The 8,010-nt window shown below is 39.0% G+C and overlaps 1 long non-coding RNA gene across 1 annotated transcript; it reads left to right on the top strand.

Moving 5' to 3' along the window:
- Positions 1 to 3,666: 3,666 nt before the first annotated feature.
- LOC123585196 lies at positions 3,667 to 6,012 on the top strand. Its single transcript, XR_006705974.1, has 3 exons — positions 3,667 to 3,770; positions 4,222 to 4,296; positions 5,942 to 6,012. It is a non-coding gene; the product is annotated as an uncharacterized LOC123585196 (long non-coding RNA).
- Positions 6,013 to 8,010: the final 1,998 nt, after the last annotated feature.

Raw genomic sequence — 8,010 nt, 5'->3', positions numbered from 1 at the left:
CATTTCTCCACATCCTCACCAGCATCTGTAGTTTCCTGATTTGTTCATTTTAGCTACTCTAACTGGTGTGAGGTGGTATCTCAATGTGGCTTTGATTTGTATTTCCCTGATGAGGAGTGACGTTGAGCATCGTTTTATGTGTCTGTTGATCATCTGGATATCTTCTTTGGAAAAGCGTCTATTCATGTCTTCTGCCCATTTCTTCACTGGATTATTTATTTTTTGGGTGTGGAGTTTGGTGTGTTCTTTTTAGATTTGGGGTACTAACCCTTTATCTGATATGTCATTTTCAAATATCTTTTCCCATTCTGTCAGTTGCCTTTTAGTTTTGTTGATTGTTTCCTTTGCAGTGCAGAAGCTTTTTACCTTGATGAGGTCCCAAGAGTTCATTTTTGCTTTTAATTCCCTTGCCTTTGGAGATATGTCAAGTAAGAAATTGCTGCAGCTGAGGTCAAAGAGGTTTTTTTCTGTTTTCTCCTCTAGAGTTTTGATGGTTTCTTGTCTCACATTCAGGTCCTTCATCCATTTTGAGTTTATTTTTGTGTATGGTGTAAGAAAGCGGTCCAGTTTCCTTCTCCTGCATGTTGCTGTCCAGTTCTCCCAGCACCATTTGCTAAAGAGACTGTCTTTTTTCCACTGGATACTCTTTCCTGCTTTGTCAAAGATTAGTTGGTCATATATTTCTGGGTCCAATGCTGGGGTCTGTATTCTATTCCACTGGTCTATGTGTCTGTTTTTGTGCCAATACTGTGTTGATGATTACAGCTTTGTTGTAGAGGCTAAAATCTGGGATTGTGATGCCTCCTGCTTTGGTTTTCTTCTTCAACATTATTTTGGCTATTCGGGGTCTTTTGTGGTTCCATACAAATTTTAGGATTGTTCTAAAAGGAAGTGTTCTCTTAATTAATTAATTAATTAATTAATTTAAAAAACAGCTCTTAGCTTTGTTGATTTTTTCTATTATTTTTCTGGTCTCTATTTTATTATTTTCCACTTTGATCTTTGTTATTTCCTTCCTTCCTTCTCCCAACTTTGTGCTTAATTTGTTCTTTTTTTTTTCTAGCTCCTCGAGGTGTAAAATTAGGTTGCTTATTTGAGATCTTATCATTTTCTTAATAAACACATTTATTGCTATAAACTTCCCTCTCAAACCTGCTTTTGCAGCATCCCATAAATTTTTGGTATGTTGTGTTTCCATTTTCATTTTTTTCAAGATATTTTTTATTTCATTTTTTATTTCTTCTTTGACTCCTTCTTTATTTAGGCATGTGTTGATTTCCACATATTTGTAGATTTTCCAATTTTCCTTTGTGGTTGATCTCTAGTTTCATATCTTTGTAGTTGGAAAATTTACTTGATATGATTCCAGTCATCTTAAATTTGGGAAGGTTTATTGTGTGTCATATCATATGGTCTATCCTGAAGGATGTTTCATGTACACTTGAGAAGAAGAGGTATTCCGCTTCTATTGAATGGAATGTTCTAGAAATGTTTAAGTCCATTTGGTCTAAGGTAAGGTTCAAGTCCACCATTACCTTGTTGATTTTATGTCTGGATAATCTATCCATTGCTGAAAGAGGCCTATTGAAGTCACCTACTATTATCGTATTGTCCATTTCTCCCTTTAGATCTGTTAGTATTTGTTTAATATATTTAGGTCCTCCAATGTTGGGTACATATATATGTACAATTGTTATATCTTCTTGATACATTGATCTGTTTATCACTATATAATGGCCTTCTTTGTCTCTAGTTATGATTTTTGCCTTAAAGCCTATCTTGTCTCATATGAGTATAACTATCCGCACTTTCTTTTGGTTTCCACTAGCATGAAATATCTTTTTCCATTTTTTCACTTTGAGCCTATGTGTGTCTTTAAAACTGAATTGAGCTTCTTGTAGGCAGCATACATCTGAGTCTTATTTTTTTAAATCCATCTAGCCACTTTATGCCTTTTGATTGATGAATTCATGCCATTTACATTTAGTTATTATTGACCTGTGAGGGATTACTAATGCCAGTTTGTTGCTTTGTAGTTGTTTTGTATTTCCATTGCTTCTTTTTCCCTTTATTCCTGCCTACCTTTGAAAATTGGTGATTTCCCATGGTGGTATGCTCTATTTCCCTTTTCTTTATCTTTCGTGCATCTGCTCTTAGTTTTGTTTTGTGGTTACCATGGAGCTTACATAAGATATCTCATAGATAAAACAGTCCATTTAAAGCTGATAGCAACTTAACTTTGATCATCACTTTACTCCCACCTGTTCATATTACTAATGTCTTTATTATCTTCTATTAATATTGTATATTCTTTAACACATTATAGTAGCTACAATTATTTTTAATACTCTTATCCTTTGGCCTTTGTACTATAGTTAAGTGGCTAACACATTATCCTATTGTATATGTAAAGTTTCCTAGGTCTGACTATATATTTACCTTTACCAGTGTGTCATATACTTTTTTATGTTTTTGTGTTGCTGATTAGCTTCTTTTGATTTTAGCTTGAAGAACTCCTTTTGGCATTTCTTGCAAGGCAAGTCTAGCGTGGTGAACTCACTCAGCTTTTGTTTGTCTAAGATATTCTTTATTTCTCCTTATATCTCCTGAAGGATAACTGCCAGATAGAGAATTCTTGGCTAGCAACGTTTTTCTTTCAACATTTTGATTATGTCATTCTACTCTTTCCTGGCCTGTAGGATTTCTGCTGAGAATCTGTTGATAGCCTAATGAGAGTTCCTTTGTAGGTTACAATCTTTTTTTCTCTAGCTGCCTTTAGAATTCTTTCTTTATCCTTGATTTTTGACAGTCTTATTGTAATATGTCTTGGAGAAGGGTGTTTTGCATTCAGATAATAAAGTGATCTATTAGCTTCGCATATTTAGATGTTCAATTCTCTCCAGGTTTGAGAAGTTCTCAGTTATTATTTCTTTAAATCATTTTCTGATTTCTTCTTCTCCTGAAATCCCAATTTTCCTATTTTTTTTTTTTTATGGATCTCGTAGATCACACTAGGCTTTTCTCACTCTTTCTCATTCTTTTTTTGTTGTAGTTCACTTCTAACTGGGTTATTTCAAAATTCCTACTTTCTAACTCATTTATGCTGCCTTCCACTTGTTCTACTCACTGCAGATGATCTCTATTGCATTTTTCATCTCATTCATTGAGTTCTTCAGCTCCAGAATCTCTGTTTGGCTCTTTATTATTATTATTATTTTTTCTCTTTGGAATAAATTTAATTTTGATCACTTTTTTTGAGAATGTGGTAAATTGTCTGCATTTTCCGATGGCCTGTTGAGTTTGTTCAAAAAAGCTATTTTGAATTTTTTATCAGCTAGGTCACAAAATTCTGTGCCTTTGAGCTCAGTTATCAGAGAATTATTATTTTCTTTTTGTGGTTATATGTTTCTCTGATTTTTCGTGTTTCTTGTAGTTCTGCATTACGCTTTTTGCGTTAAAGTAGCAAATGCTTCCCTTAAATCTCTGCCAGTTGCTTTCAGATGGAGTATGCTGTTGTTATTATCTGGGGTTTAATCTCTTGGTATTGGTACATCTGCTTAACTCTTCTTGCTCCCTCTTGTGGCAGGATTCTTAACATTTTACGTCTTCTCTGGTTCTTACAAGTCACCAGGCTGACTACTAGAAACCTCTTCATTTTCCAGAAGATGGCACTACAGCTCAAGCTTGAGGTTTCTCTGTTCACAGACAGCGGCTGGTTTTCTGACGGCTCACTGCCTACAGGGAGCTCTCCCTTGATGCCACATGTGGAAGTGAGTACAAGGAGCTGGCCACACAATGGGAAGAGGTGTGGGTTAGCACTTGGGGCATTGTGGGTGCCTGTGCATCTGATAGAGAGATTCCTGGATATGGTATGCCCAGAGGTTTGTGAATGGATTTCCTGAAGACAGCAGTCAAGCAGGAATGCAGTCTCTCACCTGCCTCTTGCCCCAATCTTCTCTCTTCCCCCAATCATGGATGTCTCACATCAGATACACTGGGTGCTGTTGGGAAAAACAACAGGTTTCTCCAATCACTTCTTGTGCAGCTAGGGTAGTAGGCCCTCACTCAGTGCTATCTTTTTCCCCTAAGAGAGATTTAGCAGCTGCTGGATACATCAGCCTGGGTGCAGCGTTTTCTGGGGAAGTGGGGCAAGGGGGACACACTGGGAAAGTTTTTCTTACTACCACCTCCACTGTGACCAAACTCTTATTTTTTCTCTAGAATGGTGTGTTGGAATCTTCCCTTGGGAAGGCTGGACTTCTGCAAATTCTTTCCCATGCATGGGTATCTACTCAGGTCAGTACTCTCCAGGTTTCTTCCCAACCACGCTTTGAGGGATCTGAGCAGGCTGGCTGGCTTCCCTGGTTTTATGGCCCATACCAAGGTCTATTCAACTATTACTGGCTACACGGGTGTACATAATTCTTCCCAGATCCCTTGGCATAAGGTGCTAAATCCCACAACACCTACACAAGTACTTTTGTTCGTGGATAGTTGTATGTTTCAGTGTTTAAAAGGGAGAGTAAAGGGGCGCCTGGGTGGCGCAGTCGGTTGAGCGTCCGACTTCAGCCAGGTCACAATCTCGCGGTCCGTGAGTTCGAGCCCCGCGTCAGGCTCTGGGCTGATGGCTCAGAGCCTGGAGCCTGTTTCCGATTCTGTGTCTCCCTCTCTCTCTGCCCCTCCCCCGTTCATGCTCTATCTCTCTCTGTCCCCCCAAAAATAAATAAACGTTGAAAAAAAAAATTTAAAAAAATAAAATAAAAAAATAAATAAATAAAAGGGAGAGTAAAAAAAAGAAACGTCTACACCACCGTGATGCTGACACCACTCCTAGGCAGCACATCTGATGGCCTTGCTTGGGGTCACATGAGCAGCTGCAGTTAGACAACAGTTTGGCTGGGAGCTGGCACTTTTCTAACGGCCTCATCCACAGATCTGGTGGTCAGTTTGGGTTATGCACTTTGATCCACCTTCACATCATCCCACTAGCAGGATAGCACATAATTGTTTCCTTGGCAACAGGACTCAAGAGAGCAAGTGCTTATCAAGCCTCTGCTTGCTTCAGATTTACTGACGCTCGTTGGTCAAAATAAACCCCATGTCCAAATCCAGAGTTGATATGGAAAGGACCACATGGGTGAATCCTGAGAGCCATGATTTGTTGGGAGGTGGGGGTGGGGAGTGGTGGCAGTAATGTAACATGCTACCATAGTTATATAAGATTCAGTTTGAGAATTGGCCATTTAATTTAGCGACATAGACATTATTGATGTCCTTGACAAGTTCTGTTGTGGGGAGAAAACATGATTGGAAAGTGTTCAAGAGGACGATGGAAAGAGACATAGGAGATAATGGGAATCAACAACTCAAAGAGTTTTGTGGGAAGAGAGCAAAGAAAAGGTACATGGAGGGAGACATGACATAGAGTTTTTTTTTTTAAGAGAAATCTTGAAACATGCTTTTATTCTGATAAAAATGACTCAATAGATGATTCATGGGACCATTATTTTTCTATAATCATTGTAAGGCAACTGTTAACATCTGCTTTAAAGTTTTTCATGGCCAAAATTATTCCACCATGCTTGAGGTTTAGAACTTTAAGGGTTCCACCAAGCATGTGCTGAAACTGATCTAAAACTGATCCAGAAAAGTCTGCCTTTGTGTACAGGTGTTCTTCTATTCAGGGTGGGGTTTGTTTTTTTTTTTTTTTTTTTGGTAATTTTATAATTGGATATCAACTCTCCTCCTGCTGATGTGAATTCCAAAGCATATGGAATCTTCCAGTCATCAATATAAGACACTAGCATTTCCATCTCTCATTAGAAAATTGTGTCTTTTCTAGTTCCTAGCAAAAGCTAGGCTGGGGAAAATGATATTCAGAGAAAAGACCAACAAATAAGCTTCCATATACTCCTCCAAAATCTCTAAATTCACTCCTTAGAACAAGATTTGGACACCTAGGGGTGCTTGGCTGGCTCAGATAGTGGACCATGCGACTGTTGATCTCACGGTTGTAAGTTCAAGCCCGTGTTGGGTGTACAGATTGCTTAAAAATAAAATCTTAAAAAAAAGATTTGGACACTTAATGGATAAATAGTAAACATGATTCATTTATCACCTTACTGAATCATCTTCACACTGAGTTACATTTTGATGTGATTCCCACAACCTTCCATAAGAAACAACCACATTCAGTAGTTACATGTGTGTTCAAGTGATTTTTATTCTTTTCCATGAGCAAAGTGGGGTTTTTTTTTTTCCCAGATAAAAAAAGTAGTTTCTGTCCTGACATGTAAAGAGCTTGGAAAGGGTCATTCCCATTTTCCCAAGAAAAAAACTGGATAAACTGACAATAGCAATTCTTAGATCCATCAGAAAATTTAGGTCACAAGGCAAGCAACCTTGTGACCTTGTCTTACCAAAAAGACTAGTAAACATGGCTTTCTGGAAACATGATATAAATTGTAATCAAACGCTTGTAAAACTCACAATGTTATTAAGAGAGCTGTATTGACAAAAAGTGTCCCACACATATCAAACCCGGACGATTAAAAAAACAAAACAAACAATCTGACTCTGTTCAAGATAAAAAAGGATCTTCTGGGCTTCTGTCTTTTAAAGGCAAGGAGCTGATTGAGAAAGCTGCTCTGCCCCCCAAGAAAGGCATATTATTCCCGTACGGCCTCTTCAGAAGAGGCTAAGGAAAATAATGGAAAATGAAAGACTTCCTAGAGTGTAGAGCCACAGTGGTGAAGAACAATGAACTTTGGAGCCACTCCTAGGAAGAGGCTCAGGGCCCCCTAGGGCAGGAGAACCTGACACTTGCCCAGTTGTCTTTCAGAATTGCTATGAATATGGCTGCTCAGTCTCCCATTCTTCTCCCTTTTCAAATCTAAATGTTGACTTTGGTCATCCCATCCCTGTGCCATAACTCTATTTAAAGGATGCTGGGGTGGAGAGGAGATAACTTGCCTTCTTAGTTCATAGGCCTCCTGACCAAGCAGACATGATGTTGTAATCACATAAAACTTCAGAGGGGGTGGGGGTGGGGCATTTGGAATGGGTGTGAGTGTATTCTGCAAGAAGGAGGGTTGTGAATAATTTTGTAGGCTGAATTATTGGTTCTAATTATTTGCTCCCTTGTCATAGCAGTATATGTTGACATTTACTATGGGCTGAATTGTGGCCCTTCAAAATTCATATGTTGAAGTTCTAACCAGCAATATGACTGTATTTGGAACAGGTTCTTTGGAAGGTAAAGTTAAATGAAGTCATAAAGGTGGGTCCCTAATCCAATAGGATTAGTGGCCTCATAATAAGAGGATGAGAGAGAGCTCTCTCTTTCCACGTGCAGCACTAACGAAAGTCCATGTGAGCACGTGGCGAGATGCAGTCACCTACAAGCCAAGAGAATAGGCCTCAAAATGAAATTTCTTTTTCCAGCACCTTTATCTTGGATTTCCCAGCTCCCAGAAAAATGAGATGTGAGAAATAAATGTCTGCTGTTTAAGCCACCCAAACTATGGTATTTTGTTAAGGCAGCCTGAGCAGACTAAGACAACACTTTTACCATGATGCCATGGTGGACAGAGTGTATTTCTCCAGCTGTAGATGTTGGGCATGGCCATTGGACTTATCTTGACTAACAGGATGTTAATGAACATAGTATGAGCAGAGGATTGACATGTGCTTGCAGGGTGGGGCTTACCACTTATGCTCCAGGGATCTGTCATGAAGCGCTTCCTCTGGGTAACTGATTCATCTTCAACTGATTCAGCTTCATCCCATCCCTAAAAATCCGGTGGTTTATAATACAAGTATTTGTTTTTGTGTTCATTTGTCTTTAGGTCAACTATGGATCAGATGCTACAGGTTGGGCTAAGGTCTGCTGCACATGCTGTTGTCTGGAGACCAGGCTCAAGAAGCAGCTCCCCAAGGGAAACCCTTCATTTCCATTCACCAGAGCATCCAAGGCAAGTCCCACTGTGCAAGCACAGGTCAATTCTCTGC

This window comes from Leopardus geoffroyi, chromosome C3, assembly GCF_018350155.1.
Source record: "Leopardus geoffroyi isolate Oge1 chromosome C3, O.geoffroyi_Oge1_pat1.0, whole genome shotgun sequence".
Taxonomy (NCBI): domain Eukaryota; kingdom Metazoa; phylum Chordata; class Mammalia; order Carnivora; family Felidae; genus Leopardus; species Leopardus geoffroyi.
Note: the sequence above shows the minus strand (reverse complement) of the source record. Positions and strands in the feature narration are given on the sequence as shown.